We start from the raw sequence: 12285 nt of genomic DNA on the forward strand, positions 1-12285 counted from the left end.
TTCTTTGACTACAGCAAGGCATGACTGTTTAAGCAATGGCTTGCACCTCTCTTGTTTAGTTTTTTCACTGTTCGTTTTTAGGTAGTGTTCATTACTTACTAATAAAAAGTATTTGAAAATATATATGGCGTTTTGATGCAGACCGCCACGCATAGACACTGTGGAAAAACTTGCGGGTACAAAGAGCACTGAACCCCACAATATCTAACAGGAGGCTTTTCCAGCCTCTCTAGCCATCCACCCAGTGGCAGAGCTTCATGTTCTGGCACCAGGGGGGCGGAGAGCAGGCGGGGGCAGGGCCGGGATCGTGCTGCCAGGGGCGGTGCGCTCCCCCCCCCCCGCACTCCTCTTCCTCCGCCAGTGCATCCACTCCCTCCAGTATTGGATAAGAAGGTGATTTGTCACTTTATTTGAAGTTGTTTCCCAAAGATCTCTTAATGGAGATCAGATGCGCCTGTGTAGATTTCAGCTTCCTTTTCCTTTCAGCTACGAAAGGGAGGTGTGCAGGGAAATCTTGCACACATCTAACTCGGACACACTCAAATTCAGTGGGAACGGGTTCCCAGGTGATTTGCATGTACAGAGGATTGCAGCCTAAAGTACATAAGGGGTAACTGAGGCTGCAGCCTTGGAGCAGCAGGTTGGACCAAATGACTCTTGGGACCTGTTCCAACTCTACAGTTCTATGATTCTATGTGTGGGGTTTTCTTTTCTTTTTTAAAAAAAGAAAATCCCAGTGGTTTTTTTGTTTTTTTATTTCCACACAAAACATCTCTACTTCAGTGTTAGCATAAGTCCTTCACGTCTAATTGCCCCAGTAACAACTGTTTCAGTGCACTGATCCGATATGCAAACATGCCAATACAAAACCTTTCTCGAGCGTAGGCTGTGCCAAGAAGTTGCAGACCACACGTGTCAAGGGCATGTAAAAAGTGTTCAGCCATGACTGTTCAGTGCCTCTGACCCGGAATGTCTTGGAGTGCTAGTGTCAATCAGGACCACCTATTTCTGCTGCATAGAGCCACATCCTTAAAGAGAGAAAGAATGGAAGGTCGATCTTGGAGATAAAGTGACGAATGACTTTTTTTCTTCCTTTGAAACTGGGAGGAAAGAAATTTCAGTGAAGAAATTTGGTTTGTATTCCCTCTTTGCCCCCCATAACTCCCATGTCCATATTTTTTGAGAAGAAATGCACAAATCTTTGAGATGCACAAAGAATGGTGTTAGAAGTAACGTGTAAAAAAGGTAAAGGGACCCCTGACCATTAGGTCCAGTCGTGACCGACTCTGGGGTTGCGGCGCTCATCTCACTTTATTGGCTGAGGGAGCCGGCATACAGCTTCCGGGTCATGTGGCCATGACTAAGCCGCTTCTGGCGAACCAGAGCAGCGCACAGAAACGCTGTTTGCCTTCCCGCCAGAGCAGTACCTATTTATCTACTTGCACTTTGACGTGCCTTTGAACTGCTAGGTTGGCAGGAGCAGGGACCGAGCAACAGGAGCTCACCCCATCACGGGGATTCGGACCGCCAACCTTCTGATCTGTAAGTCCTAGGCTCAGTGGTTTAACCCACAGCGCCACTCGCGTCCCTAGAAGTAATGTGAGTGATATCTAAATGTTTCACTATTGTGCTATCATGCTGTAGAAAAAAAACAAAAAACCAGTGCACATACTGGTACAGAAAGGTGTACCCACACCTACATACAGGGGTGCCAAGTTGAATAAAATATTTTTTTGGGGGTGCAAGTAAGCCCCACTTCATAATCGATCACATGATGCGGTGCATGCACACCATTTGAATGGCAATGCCCATCAAATATTTTAGAGGGGAGTTGAAGACCCCTCGGCTCCTATGAGTTGGTTCCTATGCCTGCGTATGCCCAGAAAGTTTAAAAAAAAACACTTTGGAGGGGGGTGGGAAGAGAGGAGAGGCAATCGAGGTGAAGCCTGACTCTCCACCAACAGGAGAGGACAGGGCACAGTGGTGAGATGTTTGGGGTGGAGAAGGCACTGAAAGGATGTGATTCATTATATGCTGTGCAAGGCACATTGCGATTGCAGCATCCAGCAAATACTGGGAAATAAGAGACTGGTTAGTGCTGGAAGGCTCCTGTCTGGAAGCAACCATTGGCTGATATTCTAAGAACATGCGTGGCTGCAAGCGACAGGTTCTGCAAAAGTGCCCTGGCCTAATTCACCTGGCCAGCTATTCTCCCTTTACGAGCAGCCAGAAGCTTGACAGGCAGCCACTGGCAAGTGAGACTTCCACAGCGTAGAGAGGGAGAATATCATCTCCTAATTGCGACTGATCCATCCGCTAAAAGGCACAGCTACAGGGCTGACATGAGAGTCAGTTGGCAACCTTGGATTATTTAATGGGCTTTAAATGTGCGATATTTAATGTACGTGGGTGGCATTGTGGTCTAAACCTAAGCCTAGGGCTTGCCAATCAGAAGGTCGGTGCTTCAAATGCCCACAACGGAGTGAGCTCCCGTTGCTCGGTCCCAGCTTCTCCCAACCTAGCAGTTTGAAAGCATGCCAGTGCAAGTAGATAAATAGGTACCACTCCGGGGGGAAGGTAAACAGCATTTTTGTGCGCTGTTCTGGTTCGCGAGAAGCGGCTTAGTCATGCTGGCCACATGACACGGAAGCTGTACGCCGGCTCCTTCGACCAGTAAAGTGAGATGAGAGCCGCAACCCCAGAGTTGTCTGCGACTGGACCTAACGGTCAGGGGTACCTTTAATTGTGCTACATTTTCAGTTACATACAAAGAAATACCATACTAAGGGATCTCGTGTACCCCTGGAGTCCTGTGTCCAGTTCTGGGCACCACAGTTTAAGAAGGCTATTGACAAGATAGAAGGTGTGCAGAGGAGGGTGACCAAGGTGGAAACCAAGCCTTATGAGGAATGGTTGAGGGAGTTGGGTATGTTTAGCCTGGGAAAGAGGAGACTGAAAGGCATATGACAGCTTTCTTCAAATACCTGTTGTACGGAAGATGGCACACGCTTGTTTTCCGCTGCCCCAGAGGGTAGGACCCAAACCAATGGATTCAAATTACATGAAAGGAGTGTCTGACTAAACACCAGGAATAACTTTCTGACAGAGCTGTTAGACAGTGGAATGGGCTACCTTGGAAGGTGGCGGACTCTCCTTCATTGGAGGTTTCTAAACGGAGAGCAGATGGACATCAGTAATTCCTTCAGGGGGTGAACAATGACCTTTTAGCTCCTTCCCAACTCTACACTTCTATGGTTCTGTGTGTTTTTCAAAAACCCACAGTGTTTCTATTAAAAAAATCACCGAGCAGAATGTCGGAACACAGGGGTACCAACTTGAATAAAATATTGTGGGTCCCAGGTAAGCCCCAAACTGCATAATCAATCACAAGGTAAAGGTAAAGGACCCCTGGATGGTTAAGTTCAGTCAAAGGCGACTATGAGATGCACTGCTCATCTCGCTTTCAGGTCGAGGGCGCCGGCGTTTGTCCACAGACAGCTTTTCCAGGTCAGGTGGCCAGCATGACTGAGCCACTTCTGGCACAACAGAACACCATGACGGAAACCAGAGCACACAGAAATGCCGTTTACCTTCCCACAGCAGCGGTACCTATTTATCTACTTGCACTGGCATGTTTTCGAACTGCAAGGTTGGCAGGATCTGGGACCGAGCAACGGGAGCTCACCCCATCACTGGGATTTGAACCGCCAACCTTCTGAATGGCAAGCCCAAGAGGCTCAGTGGTTTAGACCACAGCGCCACCTGTGTCCCTCCAATCACAAGACCACACATGCACACCATTTGAATGGCAATTCCCATCAACTTTGGGGGTCTCTGGCCCCCTCAGATTTTTTTGGGGGGGGAGGCAAAGGGACCTCGACCCTAGGAATTGGCTCCAATGTCTGAACTTCAATTTCTGTAAGCTGGCTGCTGGAAATCTATGCTGTACAGATATCCCTGCCCTTTGGCCCAACACATATAAGCAAATAAGAAGCTTGACTGGGGCGGGGGGCCAGAATGCAGACCACCTACCTGCCTCTGGGCCTGCAAATACCAGATCCATTAACTCCTTCCATCTTGTCCGGTTCTCTGCTGTGCTTTCAGTCTCGAAAATTACAGGTGGTAGGTTTGTTGTGTTGCTCTGTGTGAAGGCCACGGTCCACCAAACTTCTGGCACCATGTGCCTCCTGTATGAACTCTCCACAAGCTTAGTTAATGCAAATTTAAACTTTATTCTTGATGAGGCTTGGGAGCCTGCACCCAGCAGTAACTAACCCAGCCAGGCCACACCTCTGAGTTAGCTGCTCTCCAGGAACTGGCTTCCTGGGTCACAGCGGTTTCTTTTTAAGGGGCCACATATTAGATGTTTAATTGATAGTGCATACATCCCACTCAGAATACTCCGTTTTTAAAATCACTGTTGGCAAACTGGCTCTCTAGTTAAGTTTTTGTTTTGCTTTTAACTTGCCATGGACATAGAACTAGTTATAAGGCACAGTTTGGCAGTGGAGGAAGTGTTCAGCTGTGTGCCTTGCAAATGGAGGAGAATATGCATGGCCATCTAGCTCCTCTCAAAATACCATTAAGCTCAGATCCTCCAAGAGTTTCTATTTTCCAGGGACTTTCCTGATTTAAAGAAGCCATCCCGGTTTCTGATCTGATCCCTGAATGTCCCACTTTGCGCCTTAAAGGTAAAGGGACCCCTGACCATTAGGTCCAGTCGTGACCGACTCTGGGGTTGCAGCGCTCATCTCGCTTTACTGGCCGAGGGAGCCGGCGTACAGCCAGCATGACTAAGCCACTTCTGGCGAACCAGAGCAGTGCACGGAAACGGCGTTTACCTTCCCGCCGGAGTGGTACCTATTTATCCACTTGCACTTTGACTTGCTTTTGAACCGCTAGGTTGGCAGGAGCAGGGACCAAGCAATGGGAGCTCACCCCATCGCGGGGATTCAAACCGCCGACCTTCTGATCAGCAAGTCCTAGGCTCTGTGGTTTAACCCACAGTGCCACCCGCGTCCCTCCTTTGTGCCTTAGGATGTCCCTATTTTCTTTGTAGCATTGTTGGAGGATATGGAGTTATCCAACCCCCGAGCCATCTGAAAGCAATCCTGTATAGGGAAGCTTTTTTAAAAAAGGTTTTATTGTCTTTTTATATATGTCGGAAGCTGCACAGAGTGGCTGGGGCAACCCAGTAAGATATGTGGGGTATAAATAGTAAAGTTATCATTACGGAATGGGAGGCTGTCCCTATTTTCATCAGAGAAATGTTGGAGGGTATGTAAGCTTAGACTCTGGCTGTGCACCCACTGATGGAAACATACACACAAGCAGCAAAAAATAATAAAACTTAGTAGGCTAATGGGAAATCAGACGAAATTGTCTGTATGCTGTAATTGCAGTGCACCTTACATACCACAGAATGAATTGCATTCATTTCAGGGTTGTTCTCACCATGTCCTGTCCACTCCAGTGGGTGGGAATGCCAAAGTCTCCCCGCCCCAGACACCCACCTCCTTTCCAACCCCTTTTATTTATTTATTTTGCCAAGTGCATAAAGCTGAAGTTAAACGTGCGTAAGTTGAGGCCTTCCTGTATTTAACATCTTGAGCTCCTTGGAAAACCACCTTGAGTTCAACCTTGTTGTTGGAAAAGTGAAATGCAAATACCAAACCAAATCAAGATCGGAGATGACCCTCGTGGTTCTTTCCCAACTCTACCATTCTAGTATAAATCAAAAAGCAGACCGTGGCAAAGATAAGAGCCCTTGTTTGCAAGGCAGATTTGTATATGAGCCTTTGGGTAGGAAATGCAACTTATTCCCTATGTGTGGCCTGGGAATCAAGTAACTGAGATCACTTTCCCCTTTAGCATGAACTGCCTGGTGTAAGGGCCATCCATTATCAATCAGGATGCAAGGAGATTAGGGAGGGATTGACAACTGGAGGTTGCTAGATGCTCCTACTGCCTGCATTTTATCAACGTCACTCCATATTTCCTGGTACTTGTCCCTGGCAAATTGCTGTCTATCTGTTATGCCTTGGGGGAAGGGATACCTTTAAAAGAACGTGCTGGTAGAGTGCTCACATGTACACTATCTTAGTTTCCGCCAACACACCCAAGAGTGTTAAGGTTGCTGAATGTGTTTTGATTCTGCGGTGAGTACCATCCGATCCATGGCAGGGTGGAACATTATATTAAACTTTAAGCTCTCGCAGCTCCAACCCCAGCCCCAGCCTTGACCCCTATGGCCAGCTTATTAACACAAACTGCTTCAGATGCAGCGGCTATCATACCTTTCCAAGTGTCCCGATTTTCCAGGGACCATTCCAGAATTATGAAAGCCATCTGGGCTTCTGATTTGCTTCTGAAATGTCGCCATTTCCCCTGCCAGTGCTGTCGCCGTTGAGCTCAGGAAGGAGGATGAACTGGCCCTTGTCCTGAGTGGCAGAAAGGGAGCATCCCATTGCCTCTCCATGGCCACAGCTGATGGCCTCCTCCCTTGGGCAGCTCGTAGTGGATATGGCTGCTGCCACCAAGGCCCAGCTCTGCGATGGAAACAGAGAGTAGGGCGTGAAGAAAGGGGGAGAGGAGCGGAGCACAAGGAATCTTGAATTATTATTTTTAATGCTTTGCGTCTAATCTTACCCCTTTCTAAAATGTATTTATGGTGTGTTTTTCTTTTGGTAAATCTACGAATAATAAAATCAGGATTAAGGGGTTTCCTCAGGACAGTTGAAGGCATGTGTGCTCTGTCCCGTTGATGTAGTGCTATTGCATTCACCCTTCTTCTGACAGGAAATTCTTGGTGGGGGGACGGCAAAAAATGGGGGGGGGGCGGTTTGAGGAGGGTCAGTTGCGGAGTGAGATATGTCCCTATTTTCATTTGAGGAATGTTGGAGGGAATGGGCTATTGTAGATTCAGGGCGCTTCCAGGCTTTTGCTCTTGGGGGTGGGACCTACCAACAAATTCGGGCTCTGCCATGATAGCTGATGGTGAAGTCTTGCTCAGCAAACCCATTTCCCTCAGCGATCAGACTTTTGCCAAAAGGCAAATGATGGGGAAATGCCCTTGGCTAGCACTTGCTTTGACACGACGTCATCTAACCGCCCTCCTTGCAAAACAGATCGTGATAAATACTCGGTAAACAGGTGGTTTGGAAGCACCCTCAGGGTAAAATAAATAGCACAGCATATGGGAAGGCTTTCATCCAAACTGCTGGTGATTTGTGCGGTCTGTCGGGCAGTGATTCTTGGTGTGAGGCTGTGTACCCTTTACTCTGCATCTGGCACGCTCCCAACCACAGTTTTGCACATTAGCCACACTCCACACCCATCCTGTCACTTCTTCAGGAAATGCCGCCTTTTGATGCATTCCCACCTCAAACTGGCTTTGAACCGAATTGAGAATTGAGCCACCTCTCTGTGTTTAAGCCAGCAATGTGTGCACAGCATTATAAGTTACAAATACACAGGAGGCGCTCTGTGTTCATTTGTGAAATACGAGGGTGAGGGTTACCACTTTCTGGGGTGTGTACCTACGCCTCAGAGCCAGCCCAAGATATTTGGCTGTGTGAGGCAAGAGACAAGGTGGTGCCACCAACCCTCCCTATTTCTCATACAGATGCCAGCCACTTGAATTTGAATTCCAGCACTGGCAACATGACAACATCTTCTATCCACTTGAGGGCGATAGGCCAACTCAGGGGACAAAGGGCAGGCCACACGGCTTGCACCTCTCTTCTCCAAAGCCTTGCCACTGCCAACTCTGCTCTGCAGCATCAGCCAACCAAGGTGGCTGCTTCACTCTGCTTTATGGGAGGGCTGGTCCTGTTGGTATGCTTCTAGCAACAGCCTGAACCTGCAGAAATTATATATATTATATTATTTATATATATATATGGGCACAGACCTAAACAGTGTAGAAGGTGTCGCTTGTCCTGAATCTCCCAACATTTAGTTTCATTGGATGTAATTAGTTAAAGAACTTAAATGTCTACATCAGGGTCCTGGATTAATTTGAGCCTAGAGAGGTGAAGTCAGGGCTGGCTCAAGACATCTTGCTGCCTGAGGCGGACAAAATGGCACCTCCCATTCCATGTAGAGAAGTAGCTTGGAGCAGCAATTGATTCTTAGTTCAACACTGGTGATGGGATGGCACACCTGAGGGAAGGAGGCTCACTTAGGGGGCTCTGTGTAACAGAGAGCTCTCCTTCAACATCTCATTGCCCTTCCCGCCGTATCTGCTACCCAAGGCAGCTGCCCCACTCTGCCTAACAGTAGGGCCAGTCTCGTGTGGAATGTAGGGATGGATAGATCTGTCAATTTTGGTTCTCTCTCTCTCATTTTTCCAATGTTAAATTCAGTTATCCACACTTCTGCAGCAATTTTTGATTTATAAAAATTTGTCTACGTATTAGTGTGAACTTCACCTAATAAACAGGTTTTTGTATGCAGTTTTCAGTAAGGTACACACTTTTGCAAGGACTTTCCCCCTATGTAACACATTTTCTATGTATGCATTTTATCCACACTTTCCCCTAATACAAACATTTTTGCAAGCAATGTTTGGTTGGAGAACTGCACTGCAAAATTCAGAGAAGGGCGAATTTTGAAGGATTCCTGAGTTTTGGTTCACATATTGTTTCGCAAAGTGTGAATTAGGTAGGTTTACCTTGGGCATCATTGAGGTCATACTATTTCAGATGCAAGCTGGAATTCCAGCAATGGTCTCCTCCATTGCAACTCCAGTTTGAAAGCCTTTCTCTCACTTAAGCTTACTTTTGTGGTACCTTTACTTCTAGATTGAAATGCTGAAGAGCCTCAAACTCTTCAGGGCAACTGATGATCCTAAAAGATTTAAACCAGAGGGCTGGATCCAGAAGTGGCCTAACCACCATGGGACATTTCAACAGTCAGAACTGACTAGGGAATGTGACTCTCTAATGTGGTAGTTAACTGAAGATGGAAGAAAAAGATGGGATCTTGTACATCAGTGAATCTTCCCATGATTTTAAATACATATTTAACCCTCCTCTTCTGTCTTCTACCTTCCATGTTACCCTTATGTATCTTCACTTGCCGCACCATTCAGAAATATGTTGACTGGCTCATTTACTTAAGGGATCTGAATTGTTTTAATAAAAAAATAATAATCCCCCATTCTTAGCCAGGACTTCTGCATCTTTTAAGAGCAGGATGACAAGCAGAGTTCAAGAGGTGACATTTCCCATCACTTCATTTCCATCAGGGAAAAACGTCTTCTTAAAGGCATGCAATTATTTAAGACTGACCAAGAATGCTTCCTGGCATTGTTCTCTAGACAGGGAGAAACCTAACATTGCATTGAAAGCACACCTAGAGACTGCAACTGGGATTTTTAAATGAAAAAATTAATGTTCACCAATGTACAAGCTTATGAACCCTACTGAAATTAGAATTACTTCTGAGTTAATAAGTTTTGTATTGGAGTATTAGTGTGACCTCCTGATGATTTATGTTGTCTCCTTTTTGCTTCCACGGATGGCTTTTAATGTGTGTCCCGGTGAACTGAGGATACACAATGGGGGGGGGGGGCTCATGACCATTAGATTCAGCCCCTCTTACTTGCTAACACACATTACACCACACGAAAGGAAATGTGCTGTTTGCCTCTGAATCTTTACTGGCAACTGGCCAGAGGGCTGCAAGTCTTCTACACAACCCCAATCATTCAACGCAATAAATCAACTTCTTCCTTTGAGAAAAAATATATAACTTAAATGGCTGCCTTTAAGTACCCTTGAGTGCGGAAATGTGTGATCAAGGGCTTTCAAAAAGTCTTTATGGATTAAGGATCCAGGGAGTTGAAAACAGACAGGAGAGTGCAGAAGTTGGCATCCTGAGAATCGACTTTTGGCTTTCTAGTTGCTCAGAGTCTTGAACGTATGTGGGCAATGCCTGGTGGCATCACAGAAACGGGGGTGGTTTCTGGATGCGATTTCTGCTAGTCTAGGCATGGGGCTTCAGAACCACGCCATGCTCCACACCAGATGATAGGATAAGAAATGCACGGACATTTGCTTAGCTAACACACTTCATGCAAGTCACAAACGTAGGGTCAGTTTGGCACAAGTTTGCCTTGTCAAAGATGCTATCTTGCCAGAAGCTCAAATAATTTGGCCTAGCACCTGAAATCACCTCATCTTAAAAGATGCAGAAGTCCTGACTAGGAATGGGAGATTTTTTCTTCTTATAATGCAGGCATTGTGAAGGCTTCTGTTGGTTCTCTCCCCCCCCCCCGACTTTTCTTGATGGCACTGTTTTCCCCATGCTGGATAGTGTGTGGGCACATATCTTCCTGATGTTTGGCTCGAAGAGAGCAGAAGCCCAGCTGCTTCTCAGACTTGAGTTATCATGAAGGTTTTGTTTGGTTCGAATCATGGCATCCCAAAGGATACAACCCTGGAAATTGCAGCAGGAAACTGGCTTCCCTGCCTCCAGTGGAAACTGGGAATACAAGGCATCCAGGAAACAGCTGAGGCATCATAGGACCAGTTTTTGAGAATGAAGGCTGCGGAAAGGCTTCCTCCATCAGCGGACAGGAAAAACTTTCCCATCACTTGTTGGGATTGAGAAGTGACCTCGACTGTACATTGTGGTATGTCAAAGTGGCTTACCATGAACGTGCAACTGTGCTCATGCATATGTGCACCTGCCATGCTTCTCATTTCCCTAAGCTGAAAACAAGCCAGTGTTGTCTTAGCATTGTGTGCAAATCATTACTTGTGATTTCTTGCCAAACACTTGACGAGAGCTAGGAGCAAACCTTGATTTTGTTCATTTTAACTGATTTGACTGCCAGTTTTACCTATTTCTTTTGCGCTAAGTGTTGCATTATCATTATCTTATTATTTAAAATAACAAATCAATAATAATAACAACATGGAACAATAATTAGTATTTGTGCGTGTATAATCTGTAATCTGCCCTAGGCTCAGGAAAGATGAAGGATATGATAAAACTTTCTAAATAAATAAAGTTGTGTGCTTGCTTCCCTTCCAGTTTGTCCTCTAAACTGAGTAATGTAACGCGCTTAAGATGTAAGGTCTAATTAAGATCTTCAAACTGGATAATATTATTTTTATTTAAAAAACATTTTGAGGTGAGCAGTACTGTACACAGTATTCTAAATGTGGTTGCACCATAGATTGATATAATGTCAGTTTTATTTTCAAATCATTGTAATGATCTGAGGAGAAACCAAGGTACCCTGGTTTCTCTTTAGATCACATAAATCTTTTGCCTTCTACTAAATATTTCTGTGGAGAAATCATTGTAAGAAGGTTGGCAGCTACCATAATTTCTCTCTCCTTCCTTCCTTCCTTCCTTCCTTCCTTCCTTCCTTCCTTCCTTCCTTGATAGATACATACATATGTGAGGGGATAGGTCTATTGGTGGCTCCTACCTTTGAGAGCCAAAAGATTGTATTCTAGAGTCTAACAACAAGAGAGATTTGCAGACATTTCCTGCGATGAACATCCCTAGGATGTCCGGCTGCCACACAAGACAGTGTGCTGATCTACAACGCCATGCCTGAAGTTTACATGGATGAGTGGAATCTTCCTGGACCAAACTGCTGATTTCTTGCTTGTATTTTCTACCCAGCAGACATTGCTGGGTGAGTGGGTTAATGTGTAGCCCAGAGAGTAAACATTTTTGCCTTGTGTGTCTCCTCACTACCAGGAACAGAATCTCCTGAAATTGTTATTTTTGGCTCTGTCCTTTGTAGGGTGACAAAGGGTAATCGATGCCCTTGGCAGTGGTGGTGAGGAAGGAGGCAGAGATAGGAAAGGAGGAGGGTGCCGGGGGAGGGAAGGAGCAAAGGTGGTTTAAAGGCACAAGTTGGCAAGAGGGTTGTTTTTCTAGGAATTTTTTTTTTTAAAGGCCCGTGTTTTCGGAAGAAGGTTCTTTGTCTACCTGTTGCTGACCGAGTCTGATGTAAAGGGGAAAGTACTTTGTGTCACTTTCTTTGGCAGTAAGCAAAGGCAACCAATTAAGATTAAAAACATGCCTTTAAATGAGTATTGATGATGGAAGAAGACATTTGAAAATTATGAAGGATGGGACAAAATGCAATCTCCGCATTATACCTGGGAACTTGGTTGCTAGGCAACAGAAAAGCCACAATGCTTCTCTCCCCATCTTATGGTTTGCTAAGTAAAAAAATAAGAAAAGGAAGCCCCAGGATGCAGTGCTCCATTCATTTTAGTTGCCAGGCAACAGAGTCTACAGCTAACTGTGTCC

At 45.7% G+C, this 12285-nt stretch overlaps 1 protein-coding gene and 1 long non-coding RNA gene across 3 annotated transcripts in view; one reads left to right on the plus strand and one right to left on the minus strand.

Moving 5' to 3' along the window:
- IGFBP4 (insulin like growth factor binding protein 4) overlaps positions 1–12285 on the plus strand; it is a gene marked incomplete at its 5' end in the record, with an annotated part of 39116 nt that overhangs the window by 1407 nt on the left and 25424 nt on the right. The gene's annotated exons all lie outside the window — the stretch shown is intronic.
- Positions 365–12285, minus strand: part of LOC309517859 — a 47045-nt gene continuing 35124 nt past the window's right edge. For both annotated transcript variants that reach the window (XR_014213288.1, XR_014213289.1), the window contains exons 2-3: positions 4033–6548; positions 365–1100 (exon numbers count right to left, since the gene is read on the minus strand). This is a non-coding gene — a long non-coding RNA (uncharacterized lncRNA). The remainder of the gene's footprint in view (positions 1101–4032; positions 6549–12285) is intronic.

Source organism: Podarcis vaucheri, assembly GCF_965113315.1.
Source record: "Podarcis vaucheri genome assembly, chromosome: 13".
In the NCBI taxonomy this organism is placed as follows: Eukaryota; Metazoa; Chordata; class Lepidosauria; order Squamata; family Lacertidae; genus Podarcis; species Podarcis vaucheri.